Source organism: Bos taurus, chromosome 6 (genome assembly GCF_002263795.3).
Source record: "Bos taurus isolate L1 Dominette 01449 registration number 42190680 breed Hereford chromosome 6, ARS-UCD2.0, whole genome shotgun sequence".
Classification (NCBI taxonomy): Eukaryota; Metazoa; Chordata; class Mammalia; order Artiodactyla; family Bovidae; genus Bos; species Bos taurus.
The window spans coordinates 75,152,479-75,171,966 of record NC_037333.1 but is presented as its reverse complement, the minus strand read 5'-3'; the positions used below and the strand labels follow the sequence as shown (position 1 = coordinate 75,171,966).

The window sequence follows — 19,488 nt, the reverse complement described above, 5'->3', positions numbered from 1 at the left end:
ATTTTAATAGATACTATATATATGCATATATATATATACACACATATATATGTATACATGTATACATATATATGTGTGTATATATATATATATTGGAGAAGGAAATGGCAACCCATTTTAATAGGTACTATATATATGCATATATATATATACATATATATACATATGTATATATATGCATATACATGTATACACATATATATGTGTATATATATATATATATTGGAGAAGGAAATGGCAACCCACTCCAGGGTTCTTGCTTGGAGAATCCCAGGGATGGCAGAGCCTGGTGGACTGCTGTCTGTGGGGTTGCACAGAGTCGGACACGACTGACGCAACTTAGCAGCAGCAGCAGTAGTATATGTATATAGAGAGAGGTATCTATAGATAGATGGATAGATTATTATATATATTCTTAAGCATCACTTCAAGCTATTTAATTAAAATTCCCTCTATGAGATAAGAATTTTTATTTATATTTTAAAGAATGGACTTGTCATTTTAATTTTTTAAATTAATTTGAACTTTGATAACTGATAATAGTTTCAACATTTCAGCATAATTTTGAAGGTATGGAACTTGTGTTAGTAGAAATGCTATGACAAAATCCAAATCTTAGACTTTGCTGTAAAATATAAGAAAGTATTACATGATAACTTAAGCTCAGATGTGTTTGTTATAATTTTTAAGACTGAAGGTCTCGCATTCTGATAAGTATTGTTTTATATTGTATGCTATGGTACACAATGGATAAAATATATGTGGCTTACCGAATTTATCTTATAAAATATTTAGAAATTTGGCTATTACCTAATACAAGGTAGCTAAATCTAACCAGCTTGTTTCACTATCTTTCTTGTAAAATAATTCTACAATAAAAATTTAGGATACCTAATCCAAACTCTCTGAGCCTGTGGACCTCAAAAACATTTTTATCATACAGTTAATATACACAAAACTGTTTGGTTTTAATTATATTAGCAGTATCATCTATATTACAAAATTTTCCACTTAAATAATTTCTGAAAATATAGAAGTGTTAATAACTTTGCTACAAAATTGGCATGAACAAATAATATGAAAAACTATTTTATGATTTCAGATTTAATATTTGATCCTGCATGTAAAATGAATTACTTATATTGTATGAAACAATTAATTTTTCTTCACAGATATTTATGTATGAAATTAAATATTTCATACATTCATTAATTATATAATTTTAGGAATCAGCCACTCAGAGGTGCAGTAATCAACTTTTCCATTTGTCTGAAAGCTAATTCTTTAATGGGCAGTAATAATTTTCTCTGCCTAATGAGTCATCATGCATGCCCTGCATACTGAATACTTAAAACACTATTTTCATCATCATCAACAATATTGGACTGTGTCTTCCAACACAAAATTTTCTCCTTTGACTTACATAAATAAATACTTCTCTTTATGTTAACTGCATTGTTAAATCTCAGCATAATTTTACCCTTCAATAGGCCAGCCATATCATCATGAATTCATGTTTTTTTGAAAGTTTGTTCCCTTGCATGTTCTTTATGAATTCTTATTAAATACCTGCTGAAGTCATAGAGATGGGACCAAGTTTTTAAGAGAGAAGTGCAAAATGACACTTGTGTTTAATGACATTTGTATATGGCTGAAATAAAGCAAAAGTAAGTCACTCCAAATATTAAACACAGTACATAAACTTATTTCCAAACTGATAAATTTAATATTTTTAAAAGTAGAAGTTAAACCACTGTGATTTTACATGGAAAAACTGTGAAACCAGAAATTGCAAAAACTAATTATCTTCCTAAAATTGTAGCATATTATCATAACCATATAGAACGAATATGAAATAAATTTATTCTCAATGAGATAAAGAGTATGTATTCTCTACGAAAAAATTTGTATGGAGCAAAATGGAAGGCATTATAAAATGTAATTAAATCAGAATATATTATAAAAATAATACTTTTCTTTAATTTCAAAAAGTTTTCATTCAGATTTGAAATCCAAATATATAATCTTTGAACTTCTGATAGGAGTATTTGATCCATCATTGAATTTAACTGCATCACTATGTTTCTCTCAGGTAAAACATTAAGCATAAAATGAAACAGAAACAAGTCTTTTATTTTCCAAGAATATTCAAGTCCTTAAAAACAAAGTAGAAATGATGCTTTTTGGACATGTGGCAGTAAAATTAACATTTTGGGTTGAGACTAATAAGCAGTTAAAATGGAGATTACTAGTGTCTAAGACGAAGGACAAATTTGGGTCTCAGTGGCTCTAGCGCTTAAAAAAAAAAAGAAAAGAAACCTGCTTGCACTGCAGGAGACTTAAGAGATGTGGATTCAGTCCCTGGGTTGGAAAGATCCCCTGGAGGTGGGCATGGCAATCCACTCCAGTATAATTGTCTGGAGAATCCCATGGACAGAGAAGCCTGGTGGGCTACAGTCCATAGGGTCACAAAGAGTTGAACACAACTAAAGCAATTGAGCACACAAGAAAAAAAAAATTAATTTTGGGGGAGATGTAGCAATTCAGCATTTCCAGTCTTAGTATTGTCTTCCTATGGATATAATTTTCAAAATAATTCCATTTTCTACTTCCTTAGTTTTTGATCTAGATTGATCCATAAATGTGTTACACTGTGATCAATCAGTATGATGTTTATAAATAGTTTTGTGCTTCATGGCAACTCTGTTCAAAATAGCTGCAAATTAAAAATAAGGCCAAAACAAACAAAAACAACAACTATCAACTGGGGATAACTTACCTGTTTGTGGCTAATATGATAAAGCTACATCACAGACTTCATAGTGCCTTATAATCATGAATACTTGCTTCTCCTGGATACATAAAGTTTCAAATCCAACACAATTTTTTGGATGAATTTATTCGGTGACATTAAAATTATGAATCATTTCCTGATTGATAATAAAAATGTTCAATCTTTTGAAAAGAATATGAGTCCTTTCCTGCATTTCAAGAGCTCTTTTGGGTCCTGGAAATATTTAGTTCACCATCAATTTTCATATCATATATGTCTACATTATTCCAGAGATACCTGTGTGATTAGAAAAACGATTGCATTTTCTACAAGAAAGATTTGTACTTATTCCCCCTAACTCCTCCATAAGGACCCCGCTATACTCTTTCTCAGTATGTTAGCAGACCTCCAATGAACCATATTTACTAATAGATTTATATTGATGGTGACCATTTCCAGAAGTGTTTGTTTTAAGCTCCCAATTCCATGTCTTTCAACTCCCAACTTAGTGTGTAGGAGTTGAGAGACGGAAGGTGGTAATATCAGCTTTTGCATTTATAAAAGCTAGCTGTTTAATTTCTGTAGTTCTTGGCATATGTTAATTATCTGAAACAGAAATTTCCCCCAGTATGGCTTCTGTCTTTCCCACTTTAGCATTCTCAACTCTAGCTCCATTAGTACTTCTCTTTCTCCATATAGGAACACTTCCCACCTAAGCATTTATCACAATTTTATTGCTTCAGCACATAATTATCTTTTTGAAAAATAGCTTTAAAAAACTTAGAAAGCATTTGCAACTATATGATGAATGAGGAAAAAGCTATTTCTATTACAATCTGAAATTGCAAAGTGATGTCAAAAAAATCAGTAACTGGTCCTAAAAACTGCCTATTTCAGAAAAATTTGACTGTGTATAAATTAATTAAATATTTAACTGTCTTCAGCCAAGATATGTTTATTTATATTGCATCAGATATGTCTCCCTTTAAATGTGCATACAGTTCAGTTCAGTCGCTCAGTCCTGTCAGACTCTTTGCAACCCCATGAATCGCAGCACGCCAGGCCTCCCTGTCCATCACCGACTCCCGGAGTTCACTCAGACTCACGCTCACGTCCATTGAGTCGGTGATGCCATCCAGACATCTCATCCTCTGTCGTCCCCTTTTCCTCCTGCCCCCAATCTCTTCCTGCATCAGAGTCTTTTCCAATGAGTCAACTCTTCGCATGAGGTGGCCAAAGTACTGGAATTTCAGCTTTAGCATCATTCCTTCCAAAGAACACCCAGGGCTGATCTCCTTTAGAATGGACTGGTTGGATGTCCTTGCAGTCCAAGGGACTCCCAAGAGTCTTCTCCAGCACCACAGTTCAAAAGCATCAATTCTTCGGCACTCAGCTTTCTTCACAGTCCAACTTTCACATCCATACGTGACTACTGGAAAAACCATAGCCTTGACTAGATGGACCTTTGTTGGCAAAATAATGTCTCTGCTTTTCCATATGCTATCTAGGTTGGTCATAACTTTCCTTCCAAGGAGTAAGTGTCTTTTAATTTCATGGCTGCAATCACCATCTGCAGTGATTTTCAAGCCCCAGAAAATAAAGTCTGACCCTGTTTCCACTGTTTCCCCATCTATTTCCCATGGGACCAGGTGCCATGATCTTCGTTTTTGGCTTACTCTTCCTGAAATATGAAAATTCTTGGAGTAAACACATTACCTTCACTTTATGTCTTCCGGGGTTATTGATTTGAAACTCATCTTTTTGGTGTGGACTTCTCTTAGTTTGGAGAAGGAAATGGCAACCCACTCCAGTATGCTTGCCTGGAGAATCCCATGGACAGAGGAGCCTGGTAGGCTACAGTCCATGGGGTCACAAAGAGTTGGGCACGACTGAGCGACCTTACTTACTTCTCTTAGTTAGCAAATCTAATTAGATTTGCATATGCCAAACCCATCTTCTCAGATCCATGCCGATTTCCTTCACTGTACTTAACCTTCTGAGATTTACATCTATGTGACTGCTGGCTTGTTTTTATTGATATCTGTTGCCCTCATTCACATCCAGCCTCACATGAGGAATAAGGGCACTTCATCAGTTTCCACTGAGCTCTGTGTTTCACACTTCTCATCAAGCCTAACACATAGTATGCCATGAGTAATTATTGTTTTATTCATCTTTACATTCACAGTGAAATGCTAACTTAGTCTAGAAATAATCAGGAATTACTGAAAGATGTTTTAAATAAGATTTACAAATAACTCTGCTATATACTGTGCGTTTTAAAAGATATCAAAAAGGCAGTAACTTCTGAGTGAAGAAATGATTTCCGTTTTGTATTTTATATTTTTGCAGTTTAAGTAATAGGTAGAAAATGACTTAATTTATGATTTTACAGTGAAAAGATTTTTGAAGCAAATGTTACTAGGCTGATAAAAAGTTGGAATATTCCTTTTAGCCTATTCTATTTTAAAACTATTGCTTACAACAATCTTATTTTTTCTTGGAAGATCAGAATTCCCTATTATTTTGTTTCTGTTTATGTTTTCCCCTATATTAGAGGTGATAATCTGTAAATATTAAAATTGTAACAATTTTTCACATGAAAGAAGAAAAGGAATGTCATTGCCAAATTGTTCAAGTTGCTTAGTGGGAAAACCAGTTTAGTAATATGCATCTGTTAGAAATAGAGTTACATATTCAGAAACATCAATGCTATCATATAAAATATGTTACTATTATTGATAATTGAACTGACATTGCAGAACAAATGATTAACTATGAAATGTATGTTCAACAATATATGTTATTAATGCAATGTTTTGATGATAGAAAAATATGAAAGATGAAATAAAAATGGATTTTGATATTTCATTACATACAGAACAAAGTTATTTAGTGAGATAAAGAAATCCCTTTTTGGGATTCTGGCTCTGTATTTCTTCAATTTTAATATATTTTCTGCCAAAGTGAGCACTCTGAGTTCCATCTTACATGCTGTATGTAGATACAAACTAAAAATAGGACAGTACCACTAAGAGAAAAAAAAAAAAAATGACATAAAGTGAAATGTAGCATGGTGTGATCAAGGATATTTTAGAGATAGATGAAAAACTTTAAGCAGAAAAGGGAATGCCTCCCTGCTGAGGAATTTGACACTATTTTTCAGAGGACCTTAGATTTGAACTGGGTCTTACATAATGTATTGGAGCTTTCCAGAAAAAAATGGGGTAGAGTTTTAAAGAGGAGAAAAAGCATGTGTATAAGAATGGAGTAAAGAGATAGCATGTTGAGGACTTTTATGGGTTTGTGTAGAGATCTAAAGGATTTGGTGAGTGTAATTTAGGGTATACAGTGTAAGAATGTCAGAAGATTAAGCCCCATGGCTTGGCTATGAAAAACTAGAATAAGTAAGGAAGTGCAAAGTCATTCTCTAGGAAACATGGAACTAATACAAGTCCTCAGTTGGAAAGAGTACTTTATTTTTCTTTAAGGTGTAATGCATTTGAACCCTGGAGGAGGGCAAGGCAACCCACTCCAGTATTCTTGCCTAGAGAATTCCATGGTCAGAGGAGCCTGGAGGGGTACAGTACATGGAGTCTGCAAAGAGTTGGACACAACAGAGTGACTTAGTATGGACCCACACAAGAATTCTTTAGCTCACTGTTACCAGGGCTTCCCTGGTGGCTCAGACACTAACAAATCTGCCTGCAATGCAGGAGACATGGGTTCGAACCCTGGGTCAGGAAGATTCCCCTGGAGAAGGGAAACGGCAACCCATTCCAAGATCGCCTGGAGGAAGAAATGCCAAACCAATCCAGTATTCTTGCCTAGAGAGTCTCATGGACAGAGGAGCCTGGAGGGCTACAGTGCATGGGGTCAGAGTCTGATGTAACTCAACAACTAACATACACAATGCCTCTGAAATCTTGGAGTGCTGGAAAGGTCAGGAGAAAAGAGTTAAGTGGAGACAGGAACATGGGTCAGAAAGCTGTTATTATTGTTCAGCCACTAAGTCGTGTCCAGCTGTTTGTGACTCCATGGACTCCGACATGCCAGGCTTCTCTGTCCTTCACTATCTCTTGTAGTTTGCTCAAACTCATGTTGGTCGAATCAGTGATGCCATCCAACCAGTCTCATTCTCTGTAACCCCCTTCTCCTCCTGCCTTTTGTCTTTCCCAGCATCAGGGTCTTTTCCAGTGAGTCAGCTCTTCACATCAGAAGGCTGTAGCAAGAGTCAAGAGGATGAGTGGTTTTGGTCTGATCAAGGCAGAAGCATATACAGTTTGTTGTTAGGAGATCCATTCGGGAGATAAAATTAACAATGCATAATCATCAGTTTTACTATGAAAGTTAAGATTAGCATATCAAAACTTATCTTATCTCATAGTTCTATAGCCTTCTAATTAACAGCAAAAATTTTTTCTTCAGGATGATATAGAAACAATCTCCAATGGTGTTACCCATTATCAGATGTAACTTTACAAATCACAGGTATAGTTGTCTTTTTATTGTTCAAATATTTCCTACTGTTAAAAATATATTAACAAATATCTTTGGGATGAATGAATAGATAAATAAATAAACTTACAGCAAATTTCATGTATTTAAGTGAAGAAAAGAAGTGGCTATTGTAGTGACTATAATTGGAAAACATTTGATTTGCTTTTATCAGTAGTATATGTATTATTACATATTGTGTGCTTATTTCACTCATATTTCATATTTTGATTATTACCATGATTCTTGATGCAATTTTCATTGTGATATTATTTCCATGATAGTTTTTTTTTCTAAATGTGATATAAATATAAGCAGTGACAAATAAAGTGAAATAAATTTTGCACTTTCCCATGGCTAACCACCCTCCATAGGTTCTAGTTTTAAACACTCAAGTACTTTCTCAAAATAACAAAAACAAATGCTTTTCTTTATCATTAACTTTTCAAACCCTGCTGACTTTTGTGAAATCACTGCAGCTAGGCTCAAATGGTGTATGAAATGAAAATTTCCTGTCTAGCCACTGCACATAGGAAATGTCCTGACAATGTCTTACAGTCAATGTTCTGCTCAGTTATTTTTTGTAATACCAGGGTCATGAAGTAAAACAAACTTACTGAAGAAGAGAAAAGGGCAACTGAAACTTTTCTTCAAATGTCCTTTTGATTTACCCCTCTTGTAAATATGCTTAATTGAAGATCTACTTGAAATAACTACTTTCAACTGAGCACTCAAGAATGCCCTAATCCCAGATATTGAATATGTGTTAGAAATCTTAATATAAAAGTTTTCCTAACTGGCGATGACCAGACACAGTGGTTATGCTGGGTTATAACTCTATGACCCAGAGAAGGTTCTGACCATTTTTGTGTGTTTTGTATAACAGCAGCTTTGGAAAGTAGGCATACTTCCTGACATGTGGCTATGGCTTTGTATGTTAAATGACATGCTGGTAAATGTGGATAAAACTGACTTGGTTTATAAAGAGATATGACAACAGCTATAGACACAAAGTGCAAAACATAAACTCCCACATAAAAGTGTGTCTATTTCCTCTTGTAGTACTCATTTTATTTTATTTTCATCCATATAACTAGAACCCTCTGATATATAGCAGAAGAGATTTTATATTCCATTTTTAAAATGTGCTATTCCAAAAAAAAAATGCATAGACTTGCCATATATTCATCCTTGTGCTTGCTCCTTTCCTTTTGAATTGTATTTACTCTATTTTCAAAGCTTTTAGAGAGAGTTCATTTTGCTTTTCTTAAGCCAGTGTAAGTATAGGTGCAGGGGTCACAGTATAGAACATTGATTCATTCAACAGATACTCATTAAAAATTTCATCCATGGCAGTCATTGTTTTAAGCACCAACAGAAGCTAGAAAGGTGGCATTAAGCCTTGCTTCAGTATTTTTCCTAATCTTTTTTGTATTTGACAGTAAATAAGAAGGAAAGATAAGCATTAGCTTGTAAACCTATGAGTTGATTTTGTTTGTGTTTTTTGTTTTTATTTTTCTGAGTGTGTTCTGTGGACCTGAAACCAAGGACCAAGACATGGGAAATCCAAGAGTGCCAAATTAGTTATTTTAAAAATAATTCTAAGACAATAGTTTTGAATTCAAAGGAAATTGCCTATACAAATTTTGGTATAGGTATGTGCTGTTATTGTTTAGTCACTAAGTCATATCCAACTCTTTGTGACTCTATGGATCGTAGCCCATTGGGTGCCTGTACATTCTTAGACAAAAACCCTATATCATTTTACAATATTTTATATTATTGGTTCAAAGAGGACTGAGCTTACATAAAACATGACTTTAATTTCTGTTTTTCCACTTATTGTGTGATTTTATAGGGTTAGTTGTTCCCTGTGAGTAACACTATGTTGATCAAATATGAAAACATTATATTCTAGAATGAGTCTGATAAATTGTATTAGTTTCCTGCTGCTGCTGCTGCTAAGTCGCTTCAGTTGTGTCCGACTCTGTGAGACCCCATAGATGGCAGCGCACCAGGGTCCCCTGTCCCTGGGATTCTCCAGGCAAGAACACGGGAGTGGGTTGCCATTTCCTTCTCCAATGCATGAAAGTGAAAAGTGAGAGTGAAGTCGCTTAGCCATGTCCGACTCTTAGCGATCCCATGGACTTCGACCTATAATGCTCCTCCATCCATGGGATTTTCCAGGCAAGAGTACAGGAGTGGGGTGCCATTGCCTTCTCCAATTAGTTTTCTAAGACTGCCATAATAAAGGTATCAGAAGTTACATATATTAAATCACCAGAAATTTATTTTCTCACACTTCAGGAAGCTAAAAAGCTGAAGTCAAAGTGTCAACAGGGCCATGCTCTCTGTGAAACCTATAGCAGAATCACTCCTTGCTTTCCTTAGCTTCAGATGGTTTGCTAGCAACCTTTGGTGTCCTGTAGCTTACAGATGCATCACTCCAATCTTCTGTCTTCACAGGGCATTCTCTCCATGTCTTTTTGTCTTCATATGGCCAACTTCTCACAAGGACACAAGTCACATTGTGTCAGAGGCCCACCCTGCTCTAATATGACTTCATCGTAACTAATAAAACTGCAACTACTCTTTTTGCAAATAGAGTTACCTTATGAGGGTAAGGATTTCAATATAACCTTTATGGATGGACACATTTCAATAAGTAAACTAAATATTTAAATACTACATGGACATCACCAGATGGTCGACACCAAAATCAGATTGATTTTTTTTTTGCAGCCAAAGATGGAGAAGCTCTATAACAGCCACAATAAGACCAGGAGCTGACTGTGGCTCAGATCATGAACTCCTTATTGCCAAATTCAGAATGAAATTGAACAAAGTGGAGAAAACCACTAGGCAATTCAGGTATGACCTAAATCAAATCCCTTATGATTATACAGTGGAAGTGAGAAATAGATTTAAGCGACTAGATCTGATAGACAGAGTGCCTGATGAACTATGGATGGAGGTTCATGACATTGTACAGGAGACAGGAATCAAAACCATCCCCAAGAAAAAGAAATGCAAAAAAGCAAAATGGCTGTCTGAGGAAACCTTACAAATAGTTGTGAAAAGAAGGGAAGTGAAAACCAAAGGAGAAAAGGAAAGATATAAGCATCTGAATGCAGAGTTCCAAAGAATAGCAAGAAGAGATAAGAAAGCCTTCCTCAGAGATCAATGCAAAGAAATAGAGGAAAACAACAGAAAGCGAAAGACTAGAGATCTCTTGAAGAAAATTAGAGATACCAAGGGAACACTTCATGCAAAGATGGACTCAAGAAAGGACAGAAATGGTAGGGACCTAACAGAAGCAGAAGATATTAAGAAGAGGTGGCAAGAATACACAGAAGAACTGTACAAAAAAGATCTTCTTGACCCAGACAATCACAATGGTGTGATCACTCACCTAGAGCCAGACATCCTGGAATGTGAAGTCAAGTGGGCCTTAGGAAGTGTCACTACGAACAAAGCTAGTGGAGGTGATGGAATTCCAGTTGAGCTATTTCAAATCTTGAAAGAAGACACTGTGAATGTGCTGCACTCAATATGCCAGCAAATTTGGAAAACTCAGCAGTGGCCACAGGACTGGAAAAAGTCAGTTTTCATTCCAATCCCAAAGAAAGGCAATGCCAAAGAATGCTCAAACTACTACACAATTGCACTCATCTCACATACTAGTAAAGTAATGCTCAAAATTCTCCAAGACAGGCTTCAGCAATACGTGAACTGTGAACTTCCAGATGTTCAATCTGGTTTTAGAAAAGGCAGAAGAACCAGAGATCAAATTGCCAACATCCACTGGAGCATGGGAAAAGGAAGAGAGTCCCATAAAAAAAATCTATTTCTGCTTTATTGACTATGCCAAAGCCTTTGACTGTGTTGATAACAATAAACTATGGAAAATTCTGACAGAGATAGGAATACCAGACCACCTGACCTGCCTCTTGAGAAATTTGTATGCAGGTCAGGAAGCAACAGTTAGAACTGGACATGGAACAACAGACTGATTCCAAATAGGAAAAGGAGTATGTCAAGGCTGTATAATGTCACCCTGCTTATTTAACTTATATGCAGAGTACATCATGAGAAACGCTGGACTGGAAGAAACACAAGCTGGAATCAAGATTGCCGGGAGAAATATCAATAACCTCAGGTATGCAGATGATACCACCCTATGGCAGAAAGTGAAGAGGAACTAAAGAGCCTCTTGATGAAAGTGAAAGATGAGAGTGAAAATGTTGGCTTAAAGCTCAACATTCAGAAAACTAAAATCATGGCATCTGGTCCCATCACTTCATGGCAGATAGATGGGGAAACAGTGGAAGCAGTTGTTGGCTTTATTTTTCTGGGCTCCAAAATCACTGCAGATGGTGATTGCAGCCATGAAATTAAAAGATGCTTACTCCTTGGAAGGAAAGTTATGACCAACCTACACAGCATATTAAAAAGCTGAGACATTACTTTGCCAACAAAGGTCCATCTAGTCAAGGCTATGGTTTTTCCAGTGGTCACATGTGGATGTGAGAGTTAGAGTATAAAGAAAGCTGAGTGCTGACGAATTGATGCTTTTGAACTGTGGTGTTGGAGAAGACTCTTGAGAGTCCCTTGGACTGCAAAGAAATCCAACCAGTCCATTCTAAAGGAGATCAGTTCTGGGTGTATTTGGAAGGATCAATTTTGAGGCTGAAACTCCAATACTTTGGCCACCTCATGAGAAGAGCTGACTCATTTGAAATGACCCTGATTCTGGGAAAGATTGAGGACAGGAGGAGAAGGAGACGACAGAGGATGAGATGGTTGGATGGCATCATCGACTTGACGGACATGGGTTTGGGTGGACTCTGGGAGTTGGTGATGAACAGGGAGGCCTAGCGTACTGTCCTTCATGGGGTAACAAAAAGTCGGACATGACTGAGTGACTGAACTGAACTGATACTGATTATTAGTAGTTAAATTTTTATAGCTTATGGTTAAGTTGACTTTTTTCTCTCTCTTAGGTAAAAAAAACAAAAAGAGCATCCATAGACACTCATGAATTTTCAGAATAAATTAGAAGAGTAATGTACCAATAGAAATGATATTCTTTGGGCCATGGCTGCCATTACCATTAGTTATCTGATGGACTATACTTATCATGAGGAGAAGGCGATGGCACCCCACTCCAGTACTCTTGCCTGGAAAATCCCATGGATGAAGGAGCCTGGTAGGCTGCGGTCCACAGGGTCGCGAAGAATCGGACACAACTAAGCGACTTCACTTTCGCTTTTCACTTTCATGCATTGAAGAAGGAAGTGACAACCCACTCCAGTGTTCTTGCCTGGAGAATCCCAGGGATGGGGTAGCCTGGTGGGCTGCCATCTATGGGGTCGCACAGAGTCGGACATGACTGAAGCGACTTAGCAGCAGCAGCAGCATACTTATCAGGTACTACTTTTAACAAATATTTTATATTTTGTAATGTAGTTGTCACATTTTTAAAAGCTTACTTGATTCCTAAATAACCTTATAAAGAAGAATCCACTTAGACATTTACAAATAAGTAGACTGAAGCTCTGATAGACATTGAATAATATGCTCACCATTATAAAACACAAATTGTAAAATGGAAATAAAAAGTTTTTCAACTTTGAGTGCAATAATTTCTTAATTATAACTTTTCTTCTCATTCCATACACACTGTGATTGCTGTCTTTCATGTGCCCATTGATATATAGCAATAACTACCACCTTCACACAAATTGGGCTTCCCTGGTGGATCAGAGATTAAAGCGTCTGCCTACAATGCAAGAGAGCCGGGTTTGATCGCTGGGTTGGGAATATCCCTTGGAGAAGAAAATGGCAACCCACTCCAGTATTCTTTACTGGGAAATCCCATGGATGTAGGAGCCTGATGGCCTATAGTCCAGAGAAGAGTCAGACACAACGGAGCGACTTCACTTTCACTTTTTCACTTTCACACAAATTGTGACTTTTAAAAATTTTTATGGACTATGCAGCTGTATTTTTCAAATCACCATAAAAAATTATCCTAATGCCATGCTGACACTAACACAGAATGTGTTTAAAAATGATTTAGTAATCTTTCATCCTGCTTCATCTCTATGTCTGTTAAACAACATCCCTTTGTTCTTGTTCAGTAGCTCAGTCATGTCGAACTCTTTGAGACATTATGGACTGCAGCACACCAGGCTTCACTCTCCTTCACCATTTCCCAGAGCTTGCTAAAACTCATGTCCATTATTCGGTAATGCCATCAAACCATCTTGTCCTCTGTCATCCAGTTCACCTCCTGCCTTCAATATTTGCCAGCATCAGGGTCTTTTCTAATGAGTCAGGTATTCGCATCAGGTGGCCAAAGTATTAGTGCTTCAGTTTCATCATCAATCCTTTCAATGAATATTGAAGATTGATTTTCTTTAGGATTGACTGGTTTGATCTCCTTGCAGTCCAAGGAACTCTCAAGAGTCTTCTCCAACACCACAGTTCAAAAGCATTAATTCTTTGGGGGCTCAGTCTTCTTTATGGTTCAACCCTCACATCCATACATGATTACTGGAAAAACTATAGCTTTGACTAGACGGAGCTTTGTCAGTATTTTAATACACTGTGATGTCTGCTTTTTAATACACTGTCTAGGTTGGTCATAGCTTTTCTTCCAAGGAGCAAGCCTTGGAAGCTTTTTAATTTCATGGCGATAGTCACCATCTGCAGTGTTTTTGAAGCTCAAGAAATAAAGTCAGTAACTGTTTACACTGTTTTCCCACCTATTTGCCATGAAGTGATGGGACCAGTTGCCATGATCTTTGTTTTTTTAACGTTGAGTTTTAAGCAGCTTTTTCACTCTTCTCTTTCAGTTTCATCAAGAGACTCTTTAGTTCCTCTTCATTTTCTGCCATAAGGGTGGTTTCAATTGCATATATCAGGTTATTGATACTTCTGTAAGCAAACTTGATTCCAGCTTGTGCTTCATCTGGATCAGCATTTCGCATGTTGTACTCTGCATAGAATTTAAATTAGTAAGATGACAACATACAGCCTTGACATGCTCCTTTCCCAGTTTGGAACCAGTCTGTTGTTCTATGTCTTCTAACTGTTGCTTCTTGACCTGCATACAGGTTTTTTTCAAGAGGCAGGTAGGGTGATCTGGTATTCCCATCTCTTTTAGAATTTTCCACAGTTTGTTGTGATCCAGAGTCAAAGGTTTTGGCTTAGTCAATGAAGCAAGAGTAGATGCTTTTCTGGAGTTCTCTTGCTTTTTCTATGATCCAGCAGATGTTGGCAATTTTATATCTGGTTCCTCTGAGCCACAGTTTGCTCCTGGTCTTCTTTTTGCTGACTGTGCAGAGCTTCTCCATCTTCAGCTACAAAGAACATAATAAAATTGATTTTGGTATTGACCATCTGGTGAAATCCATATTTAGAGTCATCTCTTGTGTTGTTGAAAGAGGTTGTTCGCTATGACTAGTATGTTTTCTTGGCAAAACTCTGTTCAACTTTGCCCTGCTTCATTTTGTACTCCAAGGCTAAACTTACCTGTTACTCCAGGTATCTCTTGCCATCCTACATTTGCATTCCAGTTCCCGATGATAAAAAGGATATATATATGTACCTCATCAGAAATCTTACTGAACCTTTAGTCAACTTCACTGATTAGAATGTGCCAAATTACTTTTTCATACCTAGCAAATTGAATTTCTCAGGTGCCACAGTGGTAAAGAATTCACCTGCCAATGCAGGAGATGCAAGAGATGTGGGTTCAGCCCTTGGGTTGGGGAGATTCCCTGGCATAGGAAATAGCAACCTACTCCAGTATTCTTGCCTGGAAAATTCCATGGACAGAGGAGCCTGGTGGGCTACAGTCCATGAGATCTCAAAGAGTCTGACTCGATAGAGCACACACACACACACACACACACACACATATGCTATCAATTACATATGTGTGTATATGTAAATTTATTCATATTTACACGAGAAAGATATACATCTCAAAGACATGCATGAAAAAATCTCTGAAGATTGAGATACAGCTTTAAACAATTTTTCTGAACTTATGAATTGGGATCTAAAATTAAACAAAAAAATAAAATGCAGATGTAGAGAATAGACTTATAGATTCAGTGGGGGAGGGAGAGCGTGGGACTAGTGGAGAAAGTAACATTGATATATGTATACACTATCATGTAAAACAGATAGCTAGTGGGAAGCTACTGCATAGCACAGGGAGCCTGACCTGGTGCTCTGTGACAACCTAGAGGGGTGGGATCAAGGGCGGGTGGAAGGGAGACTCTATAGAAAGGAAACATATATATAGTTATGGCTTACTTATGTTGTACATCAGAAACCAACACAACATTGCAAAGCAATTATCCTCCAATTAAAACATTTTTTAAATTAAAAAAATTAAAATTAAAGCAAAATGTAGTTGATTATAATAGTTGTTCTTACTTTTGAGTCTTAAACTGTGTTAAATTTGCAAATGCAATATAGAATATAGGTCCTATGATTAAAGGAGGAGAATCTCCAACCCCTAAAAAGTAAATAAAAATTTATTATAATTCAAATTAATATAATTACCCAGTACCCAAATTTTCTGTAAAAGAACTACATAAGTCAGACATATAGACACAGAAATTGCATAAAACATATAAAAATGCTAAACATTATTAGTAATCTAATAAATGCACAACAAGGCAATAATAACTTTTTGTTTTATAATTCAGGTATCTAAACAACAAAGTTTAATATAAGGGATTGTGCTTTGTGTTAGCATGAATGTTCTGATATAAACCTTCTCATGTTTTTACTTTTTGGAAATTTGAAAATTTGTTCAGGAATCTGAAAATATTCACACTAAGTATATTTTAGAAATTAAAAATTAAGGAAATAGTTATAAATTACCAAGAGTACTTCTCTCCAATCATGTTTTATATGGTATTATTAAGATAAGAAAAGAATGGAAAACTATCTTAATGTCTAATAATAGATGACTGATGATAGAAAATCATTACAGTGAATTACTCTGAAATAATTAAATGTCATATGAAAGCATATAATTAAGAGTAATTAAAAATTTATTTAAATTATAAGTTATTATAAAATCTTATAAAATGATGCACAATTATATTCAATATCATATGTACTACCTACCTACAGAATACTACAGATTTTCTAGCTTAAACCAACCGAAACTAATTATTTGACAATCTGAAGGACAGAAGTTTGAAATCAAGTTTTGGTTCATTTTGGTAGCTCCGAGGGAAACTCTATTCCACATCTCTTATGTAGCTTCTGGAAGCTGCTGGCAATACTTGACATTCTTTGGTTTGTAGCCACATCATTTTAAGCTTTGTCTCTGCTTTAGCATGGATGTCTTCCCTTTGTGTGTCCAAATTTCCATCTTCTTTTAAGAACCACAGACGTTGGAGTTACAGCCTACACTAACTCAGTGATCTCATTTTAACTTTATTACATCTGCAAAGACCCTACTTCCAAGTAAGTTTACATTAATAACTACTGGATAAATGTGAATTTGGGGGGACATTGTTCACCCAGTACAGCATAATTTACAAATGCAAATATAAACAAAGTTATTGTGTATTAAAGATATCCTTAAATGAAATTCAAAGTGTATTTATAAGAAATGTGTACATTTTTTCCCATGATATGCATTTCAAAATTTTGTGCATTATTTTAAAAAACTTTTTAAAGCATTCATATTTCTTCTATTCTCTGTGGTAAAATATCTAGTATCATACATACTTTCTCAAGAGAACAACTAAAAACCTGAATAATGTATACAAAGAATTTATGTTTTTAGATATTAGATAAAAGGTTGCACACAACCATGATTTCTGCAAGAAAGGAAACATACTAGGTGAGCCTGCCTTCCAACTGAGGGTAATTTCCTGCCTCTCATGAATGATAAGCAAATCATGATTGTCTTGCTGAGGGTTTGAGGAATATGAGGCAGCTGGAATTTGTAGGATAGATTACTAAGAAGAGAAAGATGCACAGAAAATTATTTTTAGAATTTCAACTATGGATTCACTAAAATTTCTGTCTGGATGTCTTTAAACTCTAAGTGGTGATGCACTTATGCATTGGCTTAGCTGAACTTTCATACTGAAAGCTTCCATAAGACTAGGCAAAGACCAGTTATTGGATAAACAGCTACAAGACAATGTAACTTTAGTGTTTCATACAGTTCATGAAGAGCCAGTTGGCATATGAAATCTGAGGAGCTATATTGAAGAAAACTCTTAAATTAGCCAGGGTTTTCAGTAGAAAACACATGGTCAGGCTACCACATAACGGTTAAACCAATTTCATAGTGATGGCTCCTATTAGACCAATCTTCTGAAAAGCATAAAAAATGCCCTGAAATGGTCAAACTTATTGACAAACACCTTAACTGCCAGCCAAACCAAAGCTTAACAGTTGTTAGAAACATACAATTAAGTCTACACACTATTCAACTTAATATCACAATGAGAAGCATCCAAGCAAATTAAATCAAACTGAAGGAGTTAACAGACAGAACAGGCTCCATCTTGAAAGCAGGACTCCATCTTGGCCCAGACTGTGGACTTTGAGCTATATGACCAATATCTATGGAAACAACACACCAACTGGAAAAACTGGAAGACTCCCCAGATGGAAGAGTCCAGGGTTTGTACCTAGACTCTCCGTCGCCTAAAATAATACACATTATTCGTTGTGTAACCGAATAGAATCAGAAATTCTATTATGCTTATTGGGGTATGACCACAGGCCTATTGATTATTGTCCATTGTTAACTATCTAAGCTTAAGGCATATGAATCATGAGTTTAAGGCATACGAATCATGGGTTAACTTAGTATCTTTCTTTTCCTTTGTTCAGACTAGTTTCAAATAATTTGGGGAGGTGGGTTTGGGCATGTACACTTAGGGTATATAAGATTTTCACAAAAGCTGGTTGGGGTCCTTGGCTAAGAGCTGCCTTGGGCCCACCAGTGTAATAACCTGCACCCCACTATCTGCATTGTCCTTCTGAGTGAGTTTGTTTCCCGGAATGAGTGGCTACAACATTTGGTGCATTGGCCGGGAAACTCCTCACCTTGAGGAGACAAGTCCCATTTGGGACCACTCCGAGGCTTTGCAACTTGAATCTTCTAAAGGGGGGAAGGTGCCTCGCCCTTCTGGAAGGATTCTGCTTCTCAACGCCTGGACCTTTCATGTTAGCAGGCAGTGGATGGCAGCAGAGGAACTGAACACTCAGGTGAGGAGGAACCCACCCAGCAGAGTGGAAGAGGGGGTCTGATAACCCCTCTGGGAAGGACTAGAAGGGTCATGGACCCACAGGAGACTGGAATAGGCAGGTGGCAGCAATTGCTTGGTACACAGGTTGACGAGCATGTTAGGGATTAGGAAGGAAATTAGTGAATGTCATTTAGGAGGTGGTGTCCAAGCCGTCTTGGGGAAAATTATTACCAAGCAATTGCCAGGAGATAATATTTGGTCTTTGTGTGCTTGTATTCTGCCCTCCCCAAGGAGATGTCCCATCTGCTGTGAAATTCTTGACCCCCTCGGAATTGTCAGGCTAGAAGGAGGGGGATACATAAGTTAGTATGAATTGGCTCTTCTGGAGATGGCCTGGGACGTGGAATATTTAACCCATCTGTGTTTTCATCTGCACCTGATCAAGCCCACCAAGGCAGAATGGACTTTAAAAGTTAAGGGAGAAACAGTCTTGGACCACGTGGTGTTCTGGTTCGGCCGTGCTTACAGGCGGGTGAAGACACGCTGATCCCCCTTCTCCCTCTGGGATCTGGCAGATAAGGCTCTTCTCACTTCATACAGAAGGAGGCAGAATGACAATATAAGTGTTTCATTGAGTGAAAATAAATATATAAGGTACTGGCAATTTCATAGACAGAACAAAAAGGAAAAGGAAAAGACAGTCCAAAAAGGTAAGCAAGATGGGAGGAAATGAAACTAAGGCAACTGTATTGGAGTGTATGATTAAAAATTTAAAGAAGGGATTTGGAGGAGACTATGGGGTGAAGAGGGAGAAGGAAATGGCAACCCACTCCAGTATTCCTGCCTGGAGAATACTGTGGACAGAGGAGCCGGGAGGGCTGCTGTCCATAGCGTCGCAGAGTCGGACACAACTAAAGCGACTTAGCATGCATGTATGCATTGGAGAAGGAAATGGCAACCCACTCAAGT

At 36.8% G+C, this 19,488-nt stretch overlaps 1 long non-coding RNA gene across 1 annotated transcript in view; it reads left to right on the top strand.

Moving 5' to 3' along the window:
- The window catches only part of LOC132345587 (uncharacterized), a 37,307-nt gene extending 24,464 nt beyond the window's left edge, over positions 1-12,843 (top strand). Inside the window, exons 2-5 of the long non-coding RNA XR_009495041.1 lie at positions 7,202-7,264; positions 9,737-9,890; positions 10,013-10,141; positions 12,274-12,843. This is a non-coding gene — a long non-coding RNA (uncharacterized lncRNA). The remainder of the gene's footprint in view (positions 1-7,201; positions 7,265-9,736; positions 9,891-10,012; positions 10,142-12,273) is intronic.
- The last annotated feature ends 6,645 nt before the right edge of the window (positions 12,844-19,488 follow it).